The 25,904-nt window shown below is 44.3% G+C and overlaps 1 protein-coding gene across 2 annotated transcripts in view; it reads right to left on the bottom strand.

Moving 5' to 3' along the window:
• Nucleotides 1–25,904, bottom strand: part of LOC137433941 (SH3 domain-binding protein 4) — a 71,690-nt gene that overhangs the window by 45,013 nt on the left and 773 nt on the right. Inside the window, exon 2 of one of the 2 annotated variants that reach the window (XM_068126450.2) lies at nucleotides 23,928–24,073. The exons of the other annotated variant lie outside the window; for it this stretch is intronic. The gene's annotated coding sequence lies outside the window, so the exon portion shown is untranslated. The remainder of the gene's footprint in view (nucleotides 1–23,927; nucleotides 24,074–25,904) is intronic. 2 annotated transcript variants of the gene reach the window in all.

The following is a 25,904-nucleotide window of genomic DNA, read 5'->3' on the forward strand; positions in this document are numbered from 1 at the left end:
TTTGTAAAGATTCCATAGCACAATGACAATCCCTGAATCAAACTGAGGAAATTATGGAATCTAACCACAAAGTGTGGATTATGGCAATTGTAGACCACAGAATGGACAGCAGGCATATGACCCCACCCTTGAAGGTGATTGGAGAGCCATCCAAGTCTGATAGCAGCATGGTAAATTTCATGAAACAAACACAGAATCTAAATTATTTAACACTGCTACGTTATCTGGATTTGAACGCACAACCTCAAGGATGCCAATCCCATGTCATCACCACAGGGTCACCATGGTACCCATACTGGACACAATCAGCTCAGGACAGACATTCTGACAAGGTGCTATATCCTCAGACATTTTATTTCCACCAATGTTATTGCCTCCGCCACTAAAGGTGGATGGAGGTTATATTTTCACCTTTGTCTGTTTGTTTGTAACTCGCGAAGAAGATTCGGAAGTATATTGGTTGGTCTGGTCTGTTATTCTGTCTGTCTGTCTGTCCGTATGTCAATCACCTATAAGTTGCATTTTTACTTCGATCTTCACAAAACTTCACCACCCGGTAGAGTAGTAAGAAACTGGAAGACTATTGTTTTGATGTCAAACGATCAAAAGGTCAAAGGTCACATAAATTATCAATCGGCTATATATCAAAAGGTCAAACGTCAGGGTCACATAAAACAATTAGGTTTGCAGTCAGGAACATTAAATTTAACTAAAGAAGCACACTAACCCTATGACATGACGCTGATTGTTGATGAGCAGGGCAGAGACAATGTCTCAGCGTGTCAGGCTACACTTGTTGCTAACAGGTTGTGCAGCAATTGCTGGGGTGAGACTCAATCTGTGCCTTGCTTCCTAGTCAAGTTAGGGGGTTCAACCTGTGTATATTGTTGCGAATATGGAATTTGGCCTCCATATCCGCTTGTAAATATTCCCCTATTTTCTCCAATACTCCCCAACTTTCCCCGATCCCCCATTCCCTAGTCCCATTGCATGTAAATAACAATCAGTAGAGCCGACCTTCCCCTTATTCCCCCATTAAATGTCGTGCCCAGGTCCACCGCACCACACGTAGACAACTTTCGGACATCTTCCTAGTTATTCTTATTCTATGTCAGCTAAGGCCTCGTCTCCATTAATTATGACTCTTCGTTGCACCAGAATGTGATTATATGGCATCAGTAGTGAGTTTAGGACCTTTCCCATACCTCCTTCCATCTTCTTCCCCAACAATTACAACAACAACAGAGGAGATGGCGGCGGAGCGGGGGAGGATGCGTCCTCACACCGGCTCGATTAGCGCCATAGACCATGCGCTCCACGGGGTTACCACGAAGGGGCTCCTTGTCAGCTCCTCGTCAAGGGCGGAGCCTGGTAAACCCCCCGCACGCACCCAATGAGAAGCAACGTGCCGATTCCACGAGGCGGAGCTAACGAGCCGAGGGCGTGTCACTCCCCGCCGGATATACGCGGCCCCGCGCCGGATGTGACGTCAGATGCGCACCCAGCTTGGAGAAGGAAAGCCACCTGCGAGCGCTGAGTCAGATGCGCCCCCAGCTTGAGCAGACAAGACGCCATCCGAGCGCTGCGACCTCCCCGCATCTCTGGACCGGACCGAGTCGATTCTGACCTTTGAGCCCAGGTGCACCTGGAGCCATCGCTACCCGCCTGTCCTTTCCATCAATCCCCGTGTGAGTCAGCTTTGTCCCGTTTATCTGTCGTCTGTTGGGAATAATATAAGATTGTGTCTAAGTGCTTGTCTTTCTATGCTGTCCCTCTTGTAGTTGTAATCTAACCTTCCGCCTTAATATAACCTCCTCCGGAGGTCTTGAGAACTGAACCCCTGGTGTCGTATTGTGTTATTGTAATCCAGCCGGGTGTCTTCTTTTTCTTATTGAGCCAGCGTGGCGCGGCTTCGTCAACGTTCGAGTACAATCGGGTAATTTGTGCGGACACGACGGCCATTCCGCTCGGCCCACCTTAACATCAAAGTCGTGTCTGTAACAATTGGTGTCGAGGAGTGAGATTCGGACCCGGGACTAAATTAGTTAGGCCCAAATTTTGGGAGGGAAAATCGAGCCGGAGCGCGTACGGCGCTCGACCAAATCGATCCGGAGCGCGGTCCCGCGGTTACTGCGCTCGACGAAATTATAACAGCAAAATTTGGATTGGTGTTACGAAACTCGAATTTTGAAAGTCGCGCTATGGCGGATCAAGACGGCTGGGGTCCGGTAGGGGAGAGTGAAGCAGGGTCGGTCCAGGACCAAATTGAGGGACATGAGGAGAGCGAAGCAGTGAGGGCGGCAGGTTCGCAAAATAGCGCCGTCACGCACGAAGTAGCGGGCGCGCAAAATGGCGCGCTCGCTCACGTGGTTGAAGGGTCCCAAAATAGTGGCGCCGCGGAGGGCGAGCCTGCGGTGGCGGCTGGGGACGCTGGGCAAACCGGGTTTGACCTCAGATTATTCTTGACCCAACTGAATGCAAAAATGGATAGGATGGAGGGCCAAATGAGGGTTGATAGTGGGCGATTAGAGGGCCAAATGAGGGGTACCGGTGAGGGGTTAGACAATAATTTTAAGGGATTAGAAAAGAAATTTGAGGAGTTAGACAACGGGATAAAAGAAGTAAAGAATGGGTTAACGGGGGTAGAAAACAGAATGGCCGCTCAAGAGAATCAGATAGAGGGAGTGAAACATGGGTTAACGGGGGTAGAAAACAGAATGGCTGCCCAGGAGAATCAGATAGAGGGAGTGAAAAATGGGTTAGAGGGGTTAGAAAACAGTATGGAAGGCAAATTGAGGGACATGAGGGACCAAGCGGAAAGGGAAGTTAAACAAATGGAGCAGCAGATAGAGGGGGTCAGAATGGGGGTAGAAACCAAACTGGATGCTCACAGGGAGGAAATGGAGCAGATGAGGGTGGCATCTGGGCAGGAGATGCAAGTGATGGGAGAGGAGATCAGAAGAGGAGTGAGTGAGGAGGTCGGAGGAGTGCGCGAGGAGGTGAGGCACTGTAAGGAGCGCATGGAGAAAGAGGTGAGAAAGGGGACTGTAAAATTGCAAGGTGGCATAGAGGACCTGACGCAGGAGGTGGAGCAGCTGACGGTGGGACAGACGGAGTTAGTGGAGCAGGTTCAAAGGAACACTGCGGTATTAGGAGGTTTAAAAGCGACACAAAACGACATAAAAAACGACTTGATAGCGACAAAGAGGGAATGTCAGATGGTACGTGAGGGACTGACAACGAGGTTGGACGAGGTGATAGAGGTAATGGAGACGAAGGACCGGCAGGTGAGGACGCACATGGAAACGGTCAAGGTAGCCTTGGAGGACGAGCTTGAGGAGACGTACCGGGGAATAAAAGAGGTGAGGCACAAATTAGAAGAAGTGGAAGAAGGGGTGAGCGAAATTAAGAAGCGACGGAGAGGGGATAACAAAGAGATAAAAGAGGAGATAAAAGAATTGGTCCAAAGTCTGTGTTTGGATCGTGATGTGCTCGTTAACCGGATGAGGGATTCGCAGGTGATGGAGGAGAAGCGAAGAGGAAGAGGACCCGGTGTAAGTGGTGACCAATATGGTCGTGCGTATGATGCGCCAGGTGATTTAAGAGGCTTGGGGGTCGAGATAGACCCGGGTGTTCGTGAGAGGCCGTTGGTGAAGTTTGCGACAGGTCTGGTGTGCGAAAATGGAGGTGTGCAAGAAAGTCCGACTCTGGGGTGTGTGAGGAAAAAGTGCGTGCCAAGGAGTGAGTGTGCTGGCGAGAGTGAGTCGGTCGTAGCGCGTGTGCGAGGGAGCACGTGGAAGCGCGGGGTGGTGAGTGTTACAGAGGGTGTGACGGGAGAGTGTGCGCAAGAGTGTGTGACGGACAGGTGCATGGGGAAAGAGTGCGCTGTCAAAGGCAAGGAAGAATGCACGCCTGTGGTGAGTGTTGCAGAGGGTGTGACGGGAGAGTGTGCGCAAGAGTGTGCGCGAGAAAGGTGTGTGACGGACAGGTGCATGAGGAAAGAGTGCGCTGTCAGAAGTAAGGAAGAGTGTCCACCTGTGGTGAGTGTTACAGAGGGTGTAACGGGAGAGTGTGCGCGAGAAAGGTGTGTAACGGACAGGTGCCTGAGGAAAGAGTGCGCTGTCAAGAGTAAGGGTGAGTGCGCTGTCAAGAATGGTGGTGAGAGTAGTGAGAGTGACATGGAGCGTGAGTTAGTTGTGACAGGTGAGCGAGGATGTACACCTGGGATGGAAGGATGCACACCTGGAATGGTGGAGCGTGAGTGGGAATGCACGCTGGAGTTGGTGGTGAGGCACGTGGTTGGGTGTGCGAATGAGGGCACACCTGTGATTGTCACAGAGGAGGTGACCGAGGAGGGGGCGCGAAGAGGTGTATTGGTGAGGTGTGCGAGCAACGAATGTGTGCCAAAGTGTTCGGTGGTCAGGTGTGTGACCAAGGCTGTGAGTGGAATGGGTGTGCCTGGGTGTGTAAGGAAAGGTACGAGGAGCATGAGCACGGCTGGATGTGTGAGCAAGGAACGGGCTTCGGGGTGTAAGCATGCAGGTGAAGCATCGACATTAAACGGGTTCGAGGTTAGAGCGACTTTTAGCCGAAGCAGGCCCTCGGTGCGTGCCAGGCCTAGCTTTGAACGGCCGCGTCCAGGCTCCACTAGGCGGAGCTGGCAGCCCGATAGAAAGGGTCGTCATGGCGACCACTTTTTGGTGAGACGTGCCGGCAGGTCGAGAGCGGGGCATTGGATGGCTCCGTGCCGAGGTGGTGCGTGGGATCTCGGCACGGGTAAGCCCCCGTCCCTGCACCGAGTGCCGGACGCATCCAGCCGCTGGCACAAAACAACCAGCATCCATTGCTTGGCTTTACGAAGCCGGGCTTTGGACAGGGATTGGCGCACCGAGAGGTATTAGTGAGTCGACTGGGTGATGAGGTTAGTGTTTTGGACCCAAAATTAGAGAAAAACAAAATTTGACGATTGGCAAGGGATTGGCAGTAGTGATTGGCAGATGATGGGTAGTGATTGGCAAATTTTTAATTTGTTGAAATTTGATGTGCAAAATTGGTAGTGAGAGACCCCCGATGTGGTGGGATGGCATCCCTGCCACCCTTCCCCTGAGTGGGGGGCAAAGGAGCAATAGCTTATGGGGTGTATGGCAGTGAAAACTAGCCCGGGAGGGTTAGGATATTGTGTGTAGGGATCTAGAAGATGACAGTAGGTAACGTTAAGGTTAGTTAGTGACTGATACCTGTAGTGGGGACGCAGGTAGTTTAGTGTGGTTGATAATGACGAGGGAGCGCAATAGTTAAAGGGACGACTGGGAAGCGCAAGTTTCAGAAGGGAGTAGTTAGCTGAGATGATGCTGTGTGTGTGAGGATTGAACAGGTGTGATTGCACAGGTGTGCAACTGGACAGGTGTGTGGAGCAGTGTATGAGTAGTGAGTGTTGTGGATCAGCGCGAATGCGCTTGGGGAGAGAAGGGTGCAGGCGGCACCAGGTGTGAGAGCACAGGTGTGCAAGTACAGGTGTGTGGAGAGAGTTGGAGTAAGTGGTACGGAGTGGTGTGCATGGTGCGAAGGTGTGGATGGGGGAAGAGTGGACCCCCATCACGGATACCCGGGGCGGGTAGTGTAAGTGTTAGGTAGAGGGTGCAGGTAAATTGTGGTTGGATATTGGCATCTGTGGTGCGGTTGCAGAATGGTGTTGTGAATGGGTGCATTAGTGTTGTGGAAATGGCTGGGCGTGTAGCCTGTTAGTGTGTGTAGTTGGTTGAGCACTCCACCACTGTGAGGATGTCGGCCAGGTGAGGCCGCAGGTGGGCTCTGGGAGCCGGTAGAGTTGTGGATGGGGCCCGAGGATCCGGAGGACGGACCCGGGTAGCCCAGTGCCAGAGAGGGCACCGAGTGGGGAGAGTGCCAGAGGGCCTTCCCCAGGTAGTTAGGTTAGGGCAAGGAGCAGGTAAGCTCGGAGGCAACTGCAGTGGTGGAGGTGTGCAGGTGGGTAGACCCGCTGGGAGAGGTACACGCCACAGCCCAGAAATTGTGCGAGGGCACCGGGAGATGAATCGGGGGAGTGAGACCCCAAATTGAAGAGCACCACAGTTTGGCCAATGGGAATTGGTTTTTAGAACCCATAGTGTAAGAGGGCCAATGGTTTGGCCGGAGAAAGCCCCCGGGTAGTGTAAAGTTGTTAAAGTCATTTAGGAGATAGTTAGGATTGATGAACCTGTCGCACCATACGCAGCCACTTACCTGTGGTGATGATGATGACTCCACACCTGTGTTTTCTTTGTTTGTGTTGCAGAAATGAGAATTGCTGTTGGATTTGTGAGACGCATCACGACGTGGATGAGACATTGGGGTGATTCCATCTCTCCCTCCCTAGGAGGGACTGATGATGAATTGGTAATGGCAAATTATGATGTTGAGTTGGAGATGGCAAATTTTGATGAGAGTTGAAAATGGCAAATTTGATTGGTTAGGAGGGAGAGAAGACGAATTTGGTTTATGGGAGGAACGGGGAAGACAGTAGGGATGTTTGTTGATTTGTAAAGTAGATGTTTATGGGTAGTGTTGTGTTGTGTGGATACAGTAAGGGGTAAGGGAGGGGCCATGTAGGTTACCTGGTGGGGGGGGGGGGGCGTACGATAGGAACGTACCTGTCTCACCTGGTTCCCATGTGCCCCCAGTGTGCATCACCTTACATTGCGTGCACTTTTGCGCCCTTACCACCTTACTCACTTGTCTGCTTCTTTTGTCTCCCACCTCCGAGGATCTGGCTTTGGGGTGGAGAGAGAGGAGAGAGAGGTGCTGGCTGCGCAGTTGTGGGCCTGCACTTTCGCTGTTTGCTGCCGGGATCGATACACCATATGGACCGCAATGTTTGTGGCCACCCACAATGGACCGCAGTTCGTTTGCGGCCAAGCACCACCCGGGGATGGACCTATGGGTCAACGTGGCACCTATGCCATACAGGTGAACCACTAATAGTTAACACCACCAAGTGCACCACAAGAAGAGCAAGAGACACCTGCAGGGTTAGGGGTTGTCGAATTTATTTTTATTCCAATGAACAATGGTGACTGCACCGATTGGTGGTGGGGTGGTGCTGTTGATGCTCGGGAAGGGTGCTCTGCACGTTATTAAAGGCCGTCGGCCACAGAGCACTCGTGGGTTGGTGTATCGATGTTGGCAAGCGCGCTCTCTCTATGCATAACATCTGCATGTGTTCCTCCAAAAACAGGTCCTGGATCGTAGTGTAAATAGCAGCGTAGTCTTGTAAATAATGCTCCCTACCGGCTGTATGTTTAGTTTGAGAATTCTTTCCGGATTCGGTTATCCTGTGGGTGTGTTTCTGTGAGGAGAAGGGTGCAACGTCGCAGGGGGACATATTTACTCATTTGTGAATATCTGTAAAACTGTCGCACTCAGGGTAGAGTTAATAGTAGAGGGAACTACATTGCGTGCCACACTAAAGTAGGTAAAAATTTATCGGGTCGGGACGCCCCGAGGGTAGAGAAGGGTGCAATGTTGCGAATATGGAATTTGGCCTCCATATCCGCTTGTAAATATTCCCCTATTTTCTCCAATACTCCCCAACTTTCCCCGATCCCCCATTCCCTAGTCCCATTGCATGTAAATAACAATCAGTAGAGCCGACCTTCCCCTTATTCCCCCATTAAATGTCGTGCCCAGGTCCACCGCACCACACGTAGACAACTTTCGGACATCTTCCTAGTTATTCTTATTCTATGTCAGCTAAGGCCTCGTCTCCATTAATTATGACTCTTCGTTGCACCAGAATGTGATTATATGGCATCAGTAGTGAGTTTAGGACCTTTCCCATACCTCCTTCCATCTTCTTCCCCAACAATTACAACAACAACAGAGGAGATGGCGGCGGAGCGGGGGAGGATGCGTCCTCACACCGGCTCGATTAGCGCCATAGACCATGCGCTCCACGGGGTTACCACGAAGGGGCTCCTTGTCAGCTCCTCGTCAAGGGCGGAGCCTGGTAAACCCCCCGCACGCACCCAATGAGAAGCAACGTGCCGATTCCACGAGGCGGAGCTAACGAGCCGAGGGCGTGTCACTCCCCGCCGGATATACGCGGCCCCGCGCCGGATGTGACGTCAGATGCGCACCCAGCTTGGAGAAGGAAAGCCACCTGCGAGCGCTGAGTCAGATGCGCCCCCAGCTTGAGCAGACAAGACGCCATCCGAGCGCTGCGACCTCCCCGCATCTCTGGACCGGACCGAGTCGATTCTGACCTTTGAGCCCAGGTGCACCTGGAGCCATCGCTACCCGCCTGTCCTTTCCATCAATCCCCGTGTGAGTCAGCTTTGTCCCGTTTATCTGTCGTCTGTTGGGAATAATATAAGATTGTGTCTAAGTGCTTGTCTTTCTATGCTGTCCCTCTTGTAGTTGTAATCTAACCTTCCGCCTTAATATAACCTCCTCCGGAGGTCTTGAGAACTGAACCCCTGGTGTCGTATTGTGTTATTGTAATCCAGCCGGGTGTCTTCTTTTTCTTATTGAGCCAGCGTGGCGCGGCTTCGTCAACGTTCGAGTACAATCGGGTAATTTGTGCGGACACGACGGCCATTCCGCTCGGCCCACCTTAACATCAAAGTCGTGTCTGTAACAATATTAACGGCTTAGATTGGTCACAAATAAACAATTTGCAGTATGTTGTCCTGATGAGGGAAAAATAAGCCCTCGTCAGAATGGCATGGTGTTGAAGTCATGGGGACTCACTCCTATGGAGGAGGGGTCCAATTGTATGACCATGCATTCTGGCCCTTCGGGGTCAGGATGCATGTGTTTTGATTGACCATGTGCTTCAGCCTTTGTGTTGAGGTGCATGTGTATGCCAATGGGACAGTCTTGATAGACGGTGTGCATTGGCCGTGGGGTCAAGGTGCACGTCCAAGGCTGTTTAAATGTTTGATTTTTAACCTTTTTTATGATAAAAAAAAAGGCAGGTCCCATAAGGCCCATAACGAGGGCGAAATCTAGATCGACATCTCTGCCTTTGTCTATTTGTGACCATAGACCTTTAATCTCAGTCTGCAAAGACATGAGTACCACACGGATGCCTCCTAGTTTGGAGGTGATGTGTTGGTATAATTTATGCACATGACGTCCACGTCATGTCATAGGGTTAGTGTGCTTCCTTCGTTAAATTTAATATTCCTGACTGCAAACCTCCTAATTGTTGATGAGCAGGGTAGAGACAATGTGTCAGCGTGGCAGGCTACACTCGTTGCTAACAGGTTGTGCAGCAATTGCTGGGATGAGACTCAATCTGTGCCTTGCTTCCTAGTCAAGTTAGGGGTTTCAACCTGTATGTATATATATATTACATGGTGGTGAGGTGTAATCGTCCCAAACTTCCAGTCTGCACCTACCCCTCCTGTATGTATGTGCTGAGGGGTTCCTTTTTTGAATTTCTTTTTCCAACCTAAACTGCTTATAAAAATGTAATATCACAAACACTTCAAATAAATTTGTGCAAAATAATTGTTTGTATTATGATTGGTGTAAATCATGACAACACAGCAACTCAGGACAGTATCCTGAGTATATACAGTATATTCAGTCATTATCTTCAGCTAAAATAAGCCCGTTCTTCTGCAACGACGCATGGTGAGGCGAGCATAGCGAGCCGAGCCAAGCTAGTATATATACATATATATACAGTCACATGAAAAAGTAAGTACACCCCATGTAAAGTTTTGACTTTTTCAACATATTTCAACATACAGCTATTTGGTCTTCATTTCAACAATATTGATAGATAAAGGTGATATAATATAACAAATATCATGAAACATTTACATTTTGTAGTCCATTGTATAATTTAAATAAACATAAATGCAAATTTCACATGTGGAAAAAGTAAGTACACCCTTGGCTCTAATAGGTGGTATTGCCCCCTTTGGCAGAAACAACCTCAAGTAGGCATTTCTTATAACTGTCTCCCAGTCTCTGACATCGACTGGGAGAAATTTTTGCCCACTCCTCCATGCAGAATTATTTCAGCTGTGCAATGTTTGAGGGGTTTCTTGCATGCACAGCTCGTTTCAAATCCCACCACAACATCTCGATGGGATTTAGATCCGGGTTTTGACTTGGCCATTCCAGAACCCTCCATTTCTTTCTTTTCAGCCATTCCTTGCGATGAATCGCAAGGAGACTTTGAATCGCCAGGAGCCTTTCAGCCTTGGAAACTCCTGCGATGAAGTTAACTCCGAGGGAATTTCACTCACTCACCGCAGGCAGGTTGGTGGTCTTTCTGTCTTCTATCGACTCCTCTCCATCCTTGCTCCCCCAGCTCTCTCTGTGCTCTGTCCCCCCAATATTCCTTCAGGTCGCACAAGATCTGCCTGCAACCCTCTTATGGTTAAACTGCCAAAATCTAGGCTCTCTGCTCACCTTCACTCTTTCATTCCCCTTTTCTCCCGCCTCTGGAACAAACTCCCCCACTCCCTTCAATCCCACTCCTCCCTCCAGGTCTTTAAAACAGCTGTTCGACACCATCTCTTATCTTCCCTCATCCAAAACCTTGATCTTTTCTACCCCAGCTAATTCACCACAGATACTTTATTATTATTATTTTTTTTTTTGAAATTCCAAATTCTTTCCTGGAAGTCCTTGCAGTGTTCATATGTTTTATACCTCTCCCACCTCCCCCAAAGCCCTCCCCCTCCCACATTTCTCCCGTTGTCCCTGCTCTCAAATGTGTTTGTGTCCTTCCCCCTCTCTCCCCAGCTTGTTTGCCGCTCCCCTTATTTTTTGTGTTTTGTGTGTCGGTTTGACTTATTGTGTGATTAATGTTAGCTCTTTCACGAGCCTCGATCTTGTATACAAAAAAAAAAGAAGAAGCCATTCCTTGGTGGATTTAATGGTATGTTTAGGGTCATTGTCATGTTGCAACGTCCACCTTCGGTTGAGCTTCAACTTTCTGACAGATGGCCTCACATTATCCTCAAGCACCCTCTGGTACAATGAAGAATTCATCGTGGATTATATGATGGTGAGCTGCCCAGGCCCTGATGCAGCAAAGCTGCCCCAAACCATAATATTTCCACCACCATGCCTTACAGTTGGTATCAGGTTCTTGTGGTCAAATGCTGTCTTTGGTTTTCGCCAAACATGTCTTCTGGTACTGTGGCCAAATAGCTCTACATTTGACTCATCTGTCCAGAGCACATTGCTCCTGAAGTGCTGGTCTTCGCCTAGGTGTTCATTGGCAAACTTTAGTCTTGCCCTGATGTTCTTTCTGGACAGCAAAGGTTTCCTCCTGGCACACCTTCCATGTAGATCAAATTTGTGCAGCATCTTTCTAATGGTAGACTCGTGCACTTTGACATCAACAGTGGCAAGAGCTACCTGTAGGTCCCGTGATGACATTCTGGGGTTCTTCGAGACTTCTTTCAGCATCTTGTGGTCTGCTCTCGGGCTGACCTTGCTGGGGCGACCTGGCCTGAACAAGTTGGCAATTGTTTGGAATCTTCTCCACTTGTAGATGATCTTCCGGTCAGTCGAATGATTGATTTCAAATTTTTTGGAGATGTTTTTAAATCCCTTCCCAGACTCATAGGCAGCTATAACCTTATTTCTGAAGGCCTCAGAGAGCTCTTTTGATCTCGGCATGGTGACGCCACACACTTGAACAACAAAGAGCAAACCAAACTAAATGTCTGAGATTTAAATAAGACAGGTTCCTCCAAGATCCTCTCCAACGATGTTCTAATCATTTGCACCTGAGCTGGTGCACCTGATTCTAATTTTGGGTATTTGAAGTAGTGATAAATGTAGGGGTGTACTTACTTTTTCCACATGCGAAATTTGCATTTATGTTTATTTAAATTATACAATGGACTACAAAATGTAAATGTTTCATGATATTTGTTATGTTATATCACCTTTATCTATCAATATTGTTGAAATGAAGATCAAATAGCTGTATGTTGAAATATGTTGAAAAAGTCAAAACTTTACATGGGCTGTACTTACTTTTTCACGTGACTGTATGTGTGTATATATATATATATATATATATATATATATATATATATATATATAGTTATGGTTTTGAGAGTGTACATATAACATCATTAAAGGTTAAAGGTTTGCCCCCTAGTTAGTCCACAAGCAACACGTAGGCCCCTTAGAACATTAGTTATGTCATAGTATGTGTGAGGATAAGGCCATTTCCACTAGTGATACCTGCGTTGTGTAAAGAAATAATAAGCTTAGGTCCCGTTCATTTTGCCTCCACCCTCCAAATCAACCTCGTTGGGCAGCATCCATCCCGCGCCCCATTTTGGCTATTGCAACTCGCATTAGGATGCTCACTAGTCAAGGGACACGAGGTAGGCCTGAGAGAGGGTGGGGCCGGCGTTGAGGTTGGGGAGCGGCAGCGGGAGACGGTAAGAGCCACCAGCCAAAAAGGGCTCTAAGGGCATGGCGTGAGGGGCGTGGTAAGGGCGTGCCTATATAAGCGCACGCACAAAGCCCTTGAGAGGACTTGCAGAGGATACGCGCGCTGTAAAGAACTTGCACGATTCGCGCATGTGAGAGGACCTGCAAGGACTCGCTGGGGGAAGGCTGGCTTTGTAGGAGGACTTGTTGGGAGAGCGCACTGTACAGAGGACTTGTTGGGAGAGCGCATTGTATAAGGACTTATTGAAGGACTCGTGCGAAATGACTCGCGTGCACACGGCAGTGGCGACAGGACTTCTGCGGGAGCGGCGCTTTGCTATTGAGCTTGCATTGGGAGCGCTATTGAACTTGTATTAGGAGCGCTATTGAACTTGTATTGGGAGCGCATATAGCGCCGGTTCATCTATTACATACGCGACCGTGGTCGCAAGTAACCGCCCAGCCAGCCTTACCTTTCGCCCCGCATTTAATTCCATGTGCACCAACGACCCGCGGGGAGCTTCTGCCATCCTGACCATCTTCTTCGCGGTGCGAGTCGGGGACCGGAGCGAACTGCCTGGACGCCATCATCCCTGGACCATCAACCTGACCATCTGAAATCCCCGTGTGAGTGTCTGAGTGTGAAACGGGCCCGTGTCCTGGGATAAGTTAAGACTGTATAAGGCTGCACTGTGTGTTGTTCTTCTTCTTTATTGTACAAAGTGTAAATAAATTCTGTTCTTCCTGTCTTTCCTAATTCGACCGTATCAGTGATTTCCTCCATTGGGTAAGTGTGGCACGATTAGGAACCGCTCAGATCGGGTTTAGTCCTTGTTAACGGCTCGGACCACGGTTCGCTATCGCTCGGCGTTTCCACCTATAACCGTGATTCGAGCGGGGCTTATTTCCTTGCTTCCTGTGCAGCGTTGGTAATTAGGTATTAGTGATCAGTGCTATGACCCTACTCAATGCTGTCCGGAAGTGACGTCATAGCCCCGGATCCCGTCGGCTAGTAAAAGCGCTGAGATCCGCAACAATATATATATATTTACATGGGCTGTACTTACTACTGTAACACTACTGTACATTTAACTATACTGTAATATAGTATATAACTATACTGCATATAATACTGTATACACACTATATATACAGTATTATATGTATACTATATATACTATATAATATATACTGTATATACTATATATACTGTATATATACAGTATACTATATAAAACTGAAAAACATGGGTGGATGGTGAACCCTCATCGAGGTGAAGTCTTGGTTGACACATGTGAGCGTGCCTATTAATAACATACTAACGGGAGTTGGAACATGAGTATGTTTATTAATTACTTATTATTGGGCCTTGAATGCGTCTATTAATTACGTTTATTAATTATGGACTATTGGAACATATTTTTTAGACATGTAGACATTGAGAGCCCTTACATCTTTAAGTACCCTTTAGACCTCTTATACCCACCCTTTGGACCTTTTAAGATACTTTTTACCCTTCTTACCCTTTAAACATTTACACCCTTTAGACCCCTTAGACTCCTCATAACCCTAAGACCCTTCAGACTGTTTAGATATCTACCCCCTCTTCCCCCCAGTGGAACCCAAGACTTCCAAGAACCCTTATACAATTTAGACCCTTTATAATCCCAAGACCCAGAAGACCCCAAAGACACTTTAGATCCTGTATCCTGTAAGACCCTTTAAGACCCCTAAGTCCCTACATCCTTGTAAGTCCTATATACCCCATTATAACCTTTAGTCCCCTTTGAACCTATACACCCCATTAAACCTTCTGTCTGAGGGTCTTCTGAAATAACACTTGAGGGTCACCAGTCATAATCAAAAGTCCCTCCAATCCATTGGTACACCACCACAGTACCAAGCTAAGAGGGCAGAAAATAGAATCGATTAATTAAAATATATATATATATTTCAGGTTCTGCTCATCTTGGTTGGTGGCATAGGGAAAAGTCCCACGTGGCAAAGAGAAAACGGTGTCAATGACAACAATTTAATTCCATTATAATCAAATGGGATTTTTTTGTGATTTTATAATTGCCAAACCTAATAATTTTTTTAGGATATCAGGTTGAAACATACACAGCTTATTTGTACGCATGTATGTGTATAAAATCTGGTGAAAATGATCAATGATAAGGTCAAGGTCAAGGTAAAGTGAAGGAGATAAGGTAAGAAGTTAATGCCATCCAAAACATGTTAAAGAGTTAAAGACATGGTAAGTTAAAGTTTAAGTTAAAGTAAAAGTAAGTTAAAGTAAGTTAAAGTTTCAAAGTTTAACATGTTAAGTTAAAGAAGTTAATGCCATCCAAAACATGTAAAACACTTATTCGGCAGAAATTAGAAAATGTATCAACCAAGTTTGCTATGCACACCATTCCATCATGTAAAACACTTGATAGGTGACATTTTCCAAATTACCAAATTTCAGTTTCCATGGCAACTATTGTTTATTTGGATTTCTCAAGTATCATGCATGACATCTTTCTTGTTACTTGCAAAATCGAAGATTTTTTCAAGTATATCGGTTGGTCTTGTGCGTTATTCTGTCTGTTTGTCTGTTTGTTACTTGGCAAAAAAAAATTTTTTGACAAGTATATTGTTCACTCCAGTTTGTGTGTGTGTGTTTGTTTGTTTGCGTGTCCGCTCACTTATACTTGCCTACACGTCACAATTTTAAACCAATCTTCACGAAACTTCACCGAATATTAGAGTTCGTGGTCCGGCAAAATCCTATATATATATTCGAGGTCAAAAGGTCAAAGGTCAACTCAAGGTCAAACTTCCAAAATCATCAATTTTCATCCGAATCACTTGAAAATAGAACAGCATTTGCATATCGCTTCACTGAATTGAGAAACCAACTATTTTTGAGGTCAAATGGTCAACTCAAGGTCAAACTTCCAAAATCATCAATTTTCATCTGAAAAATCATAAATTTTCATCCAATTGACTTGAAAATTTAACAGCATTTGCATAGTGCCTCACTGAATTGCGAAACCAAATATTTTTGAGGTCAAAAGGTCAAAGGTCAACTCCAGGTCAAACTTCTAAAATCATGAATTTTCATCTAAAAATAATCACTTTTCATCCTAATGACCCGAGCTTTAATCAAGATCATTAATTTTGATCTTGATGAAATGGACAATTTTCTGGACCAATTGCAACATTTTTTCGGGTTGGGGGGGGGGGGGGGGGAGGTGGATTTTGCAAGTATCGTGCTCTGCATGACATCTTCTTGTTTGTTTGTCTGTGATATGGTTATCTAAAAAAAGGTGAGGATGGTTTTGGACGAAATTTGGTGGACAGGTTGGATGTGTGACAAAGACGAATTGCTTCGAGTTTGGTGAAGATCTGGATCTAAGAGTTTTATATTTTTAGTGATTCTTCACCATTGAGATATATAGGACCAAAAACCATACATAGCATGACATTCAAAAGTTTGTGGATGGATTAATGATTATGACAAAACTTGGTGGATTGAGTTGAGTAGATGACAAGAACAAGCAGATTCGAATTTTGGTTCAGGTCACGATGCAGATCCGGCCTATCAGTGGGATATGAAACAAACTGTTTGCCTGGCGGAGATATGCGCTCCACCGAGTACCGTTCGTTTTTCTTGGTATTGGGGAAGCAGCCATCTACATAATCATGATGACATATATCATACTCTCCACAGAACATTGGTTCTGTCAAAGCAGTTACTTTACAAGGGTTACACTGGGTGGTTTGCCATTGCCTTTCCAGCAGTCATTGAAGGCAAACATATGTATGTTTTTAATGGTGCCAGCAATAGTTCACCCACTATTCATGAAGGACACTTTGGGATCATTTTAAAGACATCACCCATTTTAATGTCCTGGACGGCACACACATTGATGAACCACCTTGCATGTCAAACACCAGAATGACAACCTATAAGCTGGGTTGAGATTCAAAACCAGGCTAGACTGCTCACATATGTATACATGGCAGAATTTTGACCTTCTGCTTACATATTTTATCCGCTCTCCACCGCCCATATTTTTGGAATGTTGCCTTTTTTAAGTCTGCCTCCATTACAAACATAGCAAACATGTCACCGGCCTTCTTTGGAGAGGGCGATACTTTAATTTCGTTCCAGAAATCTGCTCTATCCGACAATCATAAATGGCATTTTGCCTCTGCTACTTTACTATAACTGGAGATATCACATGCCAGTTCCAGTGACGTCGTGTTGCCTTTGGTAAATAAATTTTGATCTTTTTTTCTCCAGGGAACATTTCCCAGGGGACAATCCAGGCGACTTTCTGACTCAAGTATTGACTTTCAAAGTTTCAAAGTCTGTCTCAGATGAGTCACACTTTTAATCGTTCTTTCTTTTTAAAAATAAAGCCTTCACCCAATAGTCAAAAATGAAGCAGCCACAGCCCGTTATCTCAGACAAAAATGATTTTTTAAAAATAATATTTATTATAATATTATAGTATTTATTATATATGCTGCATGTGTGAGAAGTGTACTATGATTTATGGGAGCGAGACATGGGTAATGAACGTAGAGCAGCAACGAAGGTTGGAAAGGGTGGAAATGCGAATGGTTCGGCGGATGTGCGGAGTATCGTTGAGAGAGAGGAGGACAAATGATGAATTGCGAAAGATGATGGGAATAGAGCCTGTGATTGATGCTGTGAAGAGGAACAGGTTGAGATGGTTTGGTCATGTGTTGAGGAAGGATGAAAGTGACTGGTTGAGAAGAGTGATGGAAATGAATGTAGAAGGAAGTAGAGGACGGGGAAGACCGAGAAAGACTTGGCCAAAGATGGTGGAAGAAGAAATGCGGGCAAGGGGGTTAACAAGGAGAGATGCAGAAAATAGGGCAAAATGGAGAAGATTGTCATGGGGACCGCAAGGCTAACCCCCGCTCTAGTAGGGAAAATGGCCTTTAAAATGCATGTTGTTGTTGTTGTTGTATAGTAAAAAGTCAATAAATGCATTAACATAACCCAGACAAATGATGATAGGCAGCGACACTCATTAAATGTCCACATATTTAAGTAGCTGGCAACTTTCACGAGGAGATTAAATTTGAGTTAAACTGAAGACTCGATTCTGTATACAAACAAAAAAAAGGAAAAAAAAAAAGGAAGGTTTCCCACCAACTTTTAATTACACCGTCTGTCTAAATTCAGCAAAGGGCCAATGGGATAGATAGTCTGACTCTATCAGTGCACACGCCAAAACTACTCAACCCATATTAGGCCTACCAGCACCGTCGTGATATTATGGATCAATTTGGCTCGAAAGTCCCCCGAACCCCCCCCCCCCCCCGCCCCCCCCCCTCCACCAACCACGAAAATGCAATGCCAATAATTAAAATATGGAATGTTTTAAAATCCAACTTTCCCAAACGGCATTCCAACCATTTTATCTACACAGCAAGGAAAAGTCCAAACACAATCATTAAAATTCTGGATCTGTTTACATTCGCCGTTGTTCTATTAGGTAAATGAGGTAAACAGCATTTACTCAAAAAATGTAACCCTCATCTTCTTGCTGCAAACTGATCCGAAGCCAAACCATATCTTTCATCCAAACCGTAAACTCAACACGACATCCTTGCATTCCTCGACATGTTTCGACATGATTTTGTTTTATTTGTGGGCATTTCTGCAATATTTTGATTTGTTTTAAGGCCATTTGAGTTTACACAACATGGCAAGCATGCAATAAAACGAGTTATATGATCTCCATAGCACAATGACTTTCATTACCTGTGACACTGGGCATGACCTCATGTTATAAATGATAAAACCTGTTTCATCTTAATTTAGAATACCAAACGTATGGAGAAATAATTTTAAAATGCTAATATGCTAAAATAAAGAAAAACTATAATGTCACTCGGAAGATAGAGAGCAAACCTCCGCCAGACAAAACAGTTTACATTGTGTATCTCACTGATACGCCGGATCTGGATTCGGACCTGAACCAAAATCGAATCGGCTTGTCCTTGTCACTTACCCAACTCATCCACCAAGTTTTGTCATAAGTCGCCCACAACTTTTTGAAATATCATGTTATTTATCGTTTTGGCCTTATCACAATGGTGAAGAATCACTCAATAATTTTAAAAACTCTCGTATCCGGATCCGGAGTCGGATCTTCACCAACATCGAATCGATTCGTCCTTTTCACACACCCAATTTGTACAAAGTTTCATCTGAATCCGTCCACAATCTTTTGAGAGATCGTGATATATATTGTTTTTAGGTCTCAGGGGCGGATCCAGGAATTTCAAGACGGGGACGGGGGGGGGGTGCATTAAACGACAGCGCTGGGGGGTGGGGGGTACAAAGGGGGGGGGGGGGTCTGGGGGTCCTCCCCCAGGAAATTTAAAAAAATCGATCGTCAGAAACGGTATTTCGTGCGTTCTTGGAAGTTTCTGCAGTTCCTTGTGTTCTTCCCTGGTCCAACAGTTCGGCAGATTCGCACCGCCTGCACCCTCATCCTGGATCGAAGGGGGGGGGGGTGCACATCCCCTGCACCCCCCCCCCTGGATCCGCCCCTGCGGTCTATCTCTCAATGGTAAAGAATCGCTTAAAGAATTCTCTGATCTGGATCCGGATTCGGATTTTCACCAACATTGAATGAGTTCTTCCTTGTCACACACCCAACCTGCGCACCAAGTTTTGTCCGAATCCGTCCACAACTTTTTGAGATATCCTGTTCACAGAGATATAGATAGACAAACGTAACCTCCATCCACCTTCGGTGGCAGAGTTAATAATAAAAACACTGAAAATAATTTGCAATTTAAAAAATAACTTCTGTAGACCACTGCTAAAAGGGTAGTGGGTAACACATTGGCATTCGTACGAAGGATTGAAATGTGAACCAATTGTGTGACTGGAATGCCAGAATACAACAATTGGTGGAAACCAGGCATGTCTGCTTATTTTAAGAAAGGTTTCATGAAGGGATAAAAAAAAAACAGATTACATTCTGCTGCCATCTACATATCAGATTACTTATGCACTAATGGAGGAATGTTGACCCCCATGCTCATTCTCAGCCCTTCCTCACTGTGCTCCATACATTCCTCTTGCCTCCTATCTCCTTCCGTTTCACTGGATCTTTTCTCTCTTGCGCTCCTAAACTGTCCAAAATTTCGTTTTTCACCCCATTCTCCTTCCTCAATTGTTTTGACTCAATTATATTTATTGCAAGTTTAAATCCCTTCCTTGCAAATGCAAAATGTAAATAAACTTCTCGTGCAAATAATCATAATGCAACAATAAAAATATACGTGCGGTATCACGTAAACCTTAAAGGAAGAGTGAAAATGAGCCCGCAATCATTCTGTACCTACATGTTTGAAAGTAATGAATTGATCATTAAGCCACCTGTACTATGTGGCCAATTTTGCTTGGTGTCTTGTACAACACAGGTTTACCTATAATGTACAACCTTCTTTCTGGGATAAAATTACAGTAATCGCTTATCAACATTAGCAGTAACTTTACATTATAAAAATTCAAGCTCGCCCATGGCTTGAAACCCATATGTAGCTACTACTACTACTACTACTACTACTACTACTACTACTACTACTACTACTACAACTACTACTACTAGTACTACTTCTTTTAATGGCCCAATTATTCTCACCCCTTTGTGGAGTCTGTCTCTAAGCTATCCTGTCATTCCTAAATGGATAATAAATCCACCAGTTATGAATTATATGAACATCTTTTGTAAGAAGCAAAGAAGAATGTTTTAATAGCAAATAACTTCTGCCAATTGCAAAATATTACCAAATGGAATGATTATGAATTTTCACGACAGCACAAGAAAAAGGAAAAAAAAACGTGTAACTCCATACGAGTCATTGATATGTTCGGATTATTCTTAATTTTACCCACGCCCAATTTTCACACAATCCAACCAATGTGCCACACAATGGTCTAAAGCTCATACTTGGCAGTGGTTATGTGTGGTGCCCTATCATTACAGGAAAAGTGAAAGGCCAGGAATCTCTTAGCTCACTCCAGTCAAAGAGTCAAAATTTGGCAAGGTGCTTCTGTCACACCTGCTAACCATGAATCAATTATGTTCCGTCCATCCAGAGTCTGCAAGGAACCCCTCCTCATTGGTCAAGATAATGTGGGTCGAGGCATCGCCAGTAATTTCCTTCCGGTTACTCTTCTCCCTATTAGCTGAAATTGAGACACGGAACTGGTTACCATGAAAATATTTACTTAATCTGATCAAATGTCTGTGAAACATTTTAAAACTATGACATCAGTGCAATGCCGTTTTAAATAAAGCTTCAAGAAAAGCAATCAACAACAAATATGGTCACTGTTCTAAAGAAAGGTAAATTCATAGGATAACTAGAATGTCACTCGGAAGAGCGCATAGGCCTACCTCCGCGAGGCTGAACAGTTTACGTTTTCTACATCTGGACCATAAGTCCTTGTCACACAATCACATTTCTAAAATGCCTGTTCTTCTCACCTCCACAAATCATTCACCAAGTTTTGTCATAACTTGTCCACAACGTTTTGAGATACCATGTTATATATCGTTTTTGGCCTCATCTCTCAATGGTGAAGAATCACTTAAAAAAAAAAAAGTTCTCGCATCCAGATCCAGATCCGGAATTTTAACCAAAATCGAATGTACGAGTATTTGCCCTTGTCACACATCCGATTTGAATTTGACTAACTGGCTGGCATCAGGCCTGACGTTTGAATGAAGGATCGTCGGAATTTGGAGTGTATGGAGAGTTGGTCCTGATTGATTGGCAGGTCCTGAACTTCTTCCAGTGGCTGATCAAGTAAGTAAGTTAGTATGTGCACTAACGATATTACGGCATTGGCAAGGTGAGAATGCTGGACGTTTCTGGATTGAATCTGATCTGAGAATCTGAGACCAGTATCTGATCCTTCCAGATAATCTGAGAGCCAACAGTTGCTGCAAGTCTGTTAATGGGATGAAAAATCACCTTACTATAATTCACCAAATGTCCGTCTGTCTGTCTGTCTGTCCGTTCCCAGGTACCGCAAAAACGGCTGAACCGATCGCAACGATATTTTGAGTGGGTAAATCCTAGGACCCCCTGGAGTAAAATAGGCTATATTGTTTTTCCAATTTTCCATTTTTTCCAAACACCATGGAATAATATTAACCGATATGAACAGTGATGTGGCTTTTGTTGAAATTATACGTACCAGGAGAGAGTAGATCGACTCCTGATGAACTCTTCCGATATAAACGTGCGGCTCTGAAGTAACACGGCAGCGTGTGCAAAGCGACTGAGAAACAGGTGTAGCGGCTGCTTCCGTGTTACAGATTCGGCACACACTCTTCACACATAAACGTGCGACTGAGAAAGACGTGTAGCGGCCGCTTCCGTTTTGCAGAATTCAATCTTTTTTCAAAATGGGCGCCATGTACTGTTTAGATTTTGATGATTTGCGTGTGATATGATTTAACGGATGTTTATATGAATCATTTAAAATAAAAAAAGCCTTCAATTTCTGATATTTTGCCTTTTCATTTGGGCCTCTCAATTTAAGCCCCGCCCGTAGGGTGGGTACCGATGCTAGTATGGAATAATATGCAAAGTTAAAAAGGGGATTTATTGGGCTTCAGAAAGGTTTTTAAAGTATATTGTATAAGGCGCATGATGCAGCCCCGTCTCCAATGAGAGAGGACATTAATTGCTTGCCATGATTACAATTGGAATCACATTGAGCGGATCGGTTTTTGTACCATTCTTCTGTAATGGGAGTGATGTTGGCTATCTTCAAAGCAGATGGGAGATGGTGAATGTGAAAGATAAGCTGAATAGAGCAGGTAGAAGAGAAGCAAGAGCAGAAGAGCAGGATTTGAAAACATGGGCAATGACGCTGTCTAAGCTTGTTGCGTCGGGACAATCGAGGCTTGGCAGATCCTTCTGCACTTTTTTGGAGATAAGCAGTCGAGAAGACCGTGGGAGTCAGGCAGGATGACACGGAGATAGCACACTTGCTTTTGCGTTGTCGAATCTGAGCAATAAGAAAGAGTGCTATCCATTGGATGGGACAACCATCTGGGGACCTGCCTTAACATGGAATTATGGTTGATATGAAAGATTCTACAATAACAATATATTTTGATGAAGAGTTAGCAAGTGAATTGCTGGTACCCTTAACCAGCTTCTCCAAGTGCTGTATCTGCCCTAACCAGCTGTGCATCTCATGTCAGCCAGCCCTCTAGTGATGACCCTCGAAAACTGGCATTCTACTAGGCTATGGCATTGCACTATGTAAGGTGGTTGTACCATCATCCTTCAATGGACATAACTAGTCTGAAGGACCAGAAACACACACACACACATACACACAATAAAATTACCAACAGGATTCCACCAGCATATCTTGTAAGGAGAAGCATAGGTGATGCCAAAATCAAAATGGAGGTGTTATCACTAAGTGCAGGCAATTTCTATATGTGGCAAACTCATCTTGCATAATCCCATGTGCTTATGACATCACAAATCAAGATAAAGACCTGAGCCTCCTTTTCGATAAGCTTTTCAATTATTGTGCATGTTGCATTTTTGCACTTTGCTCTTTGTACATGTAGAGTTCCCTTTAGCCCTTGGTATGTAGGTTATTAGAATTATTCATTCGAGTGGTTTTCACCCAAACAAAAGTAAACACATAATTCAGCTGAACATTTTTTGCATTCTTGCTTTTCGAGCTGTAATTTTGGGTCTATCACTCTACGTGTCTGTCTGCTTCTCTACTCTTAACGATCATCGGGGCACCACAAAGGGAGCAGCATCGGGATTCTTCAGTGAGCATAAGAATGCGGTAGTGCCTTCTCTTCTCTGGAATTCAGCAAGGTCACCATAACACAACAGCATACTCTTTTCAAAATGTTTCATGACAGCAGTCTTTAATGTCCACTATCGAATGCTCGAACAACAGGACAGCCGGCTCAATGCCGCTTCCTTGAAGACAGCGTATTCTATGATGCAACACCTTGCCAGCACATCACCATGACAACAATTTATAGTCAGATCCTTCAACATCAACTACCAAACTAAAGCTAGAACAGCTCAAAGGAAAGTAGCATATAAATCTTGAATCTTTTTTTCCTGAATCTTAATCATTTCAAAATTTTCAAGCAGACTATCTCATCGTTGGCTGTTACCGGCTTGAGTTGACCTATCAAGCACTTGCCTTTCCAACTTTCCTGATGGAATGTCAGGTTTACACCCCAAATTTTCATATGTACTGTGTTCATTTGTTCACTGCATACTGATGTGCTTAGAGTTCATGTAAACGTATATTGACGCCCTATCTCCCTGATCTCCACGTGATATATATGTGGTGTTTTCAAAATGTTTTAGGAATGAGATACACGGAATAGTCCAAGAAACACGATTGTAAATGTACAAATATGTATAATTGGAAAGGATTTTCATTTTTAGCTCACCTGGGTCCACGTTGTCTGTCCGTCAGTCCATAAACACTTTCAACTTCTTCTCCGAAACTGCTGATGGGATTGTGACCAGACTTGGCTAAAATGATATTTGGTATGTTGCAACTCAAGTTTGTTCACAGCATTAAAAAAATAGGGCCCTGAGTGGGTTTATGGGGGGAAGGGAGAGGGGGGTTGCCCCCCCCCAAAATAGGTATTTGCTTTCTACCCAGAAACTACACACGCAATTCTGATGAAACTTGACCACAACCTTAATCACCCGTGTTGTACCAAAGTTTGTTCACGGCATAAATTATCGGGGTCTAAGGGGGTGTATGGGGGGTTTGACCCCCCTGAAATAGGTATTTGCTCTCTTCTCCGAAAACGACACACACATTTTATTTTTTGATGAAACTTGATCACAGCTTTCGACACACATGATGTAGCAATGTTTGTTTAAGGCATTAAGAAGATTCGGGGTCGAAGGAGGTATACGGGGAGGGGAGGGGAGTTTGATCCCCAAAATAGGTTTTTTGTTTGTTTGTTTAAAGTCTTCTGGTTACTTAGTATGATTGTACATGCTGCCCTGACTCATAGCAACCATTGGAATTGGTTTAAAATACCGTGATACTGTTTAAAATACTTTTAGTCAGTGTAGTGTACTACACTGCTTTCTTATACTAGGTGAGCGCCAAGGGGTATTGCCCCTATTTTTACTTATAAAATACTTGTTTGTATACTGATGAATTTTTAAAAAGTTTCCTTTCCTCTGACTTTTGTGAGTGTCTCAAATGTGATACGTGCAAGATCCTCCATGAGCCTGAGATGTGGACAACAGCTTGTCTCTTAAGAAAATACAGTTTCTCTAATTGGGTCAAGTATTAGAGACAGTAATGAGAATGAGAAGTTTATTTATTCTTATATAAATAGACCAGAGCAGCACTCCATTTTTACACATGTACACACATACCTATTATTATGTATATATATATATAAATATATATATACATCCTCAAACCCTACTTTTTTTGTAATTACTATTTTGTATCATGCCGATTATATAATGGAGGAAGACCCTCTTGTGTTCAGGTCGTTGCTACTCCTATGGCCCAGAAGCAGTGATGGAATGAGAGTGGCAATTCTTTGTGTGGGAAAATTGCATGCCTGGTCAGGGTCACCCAGATAGCTCAGATGGTAGAGCACTGGTACGGTTCACCAAAGGACCTGGGTTCGATTCCTTGTCTGGACATGTAATTTTCCCACTTATGTCCATTTAAATATATATGTGCCACACAATGGTTTAAAGCTCATACTTGGCAGTGGTTATGTGTGGTGCCCTATCATTACACACACACACACACACACATATATATATATATATATATATATATATATATACATGTATATATATATATATATATATACATGTATATATATAAATAAATATATATACTAATATACCTGGTGGCCACTCTTGGGGAGATGGTGGTTGTATATATATTATATATAGATATATATACACACTCACACACACTGTATATATATATATATACAGTATGCATGCCTTAAAATGCATGTTGTTGTATATATATATATATATATATATATATATATATATATATATATATATATATATATATATATATATATATATACAGTATACACACATGGAAGTGGATACTTTGAGACATGGGAGGGCTCTGTTCCAGCTTTTGAAACCCGCATATGGAGATGACACACACACACACACTATCCTCCTCTTGAATAATTAAATGTACAATATTTTAAAAAATTCTTTCTACGTTTGTAAATTTCACTTCATCTTCCTCCATCCACCTTTTTCTATACCTTGGTCTAATAACGAAGACAATGGCCCACTTACATTCCAAATTGTTAATTAATACAGATTATATACATTAACAGTAATAAGAACCCTTAAATCGAGTCAATTGCTGATGCCGTATTTACCATTAGCAATTTACCAATCACTGT

The sequence above is a fragment of the Myxine glutinosa genome, chromosome 10, assembly GCF_964187855.1.
Source record: "Myxine glutinosa chromosome 10, kmMyxGlut1.1, whole genome shotgun sequence".
Taxonomy (NCBI): Eukaryota; Metazoa; Chordata; class Myxini; order Myxiniformes; family Myxinidae; genus Myxine; species Myxine glutinosa.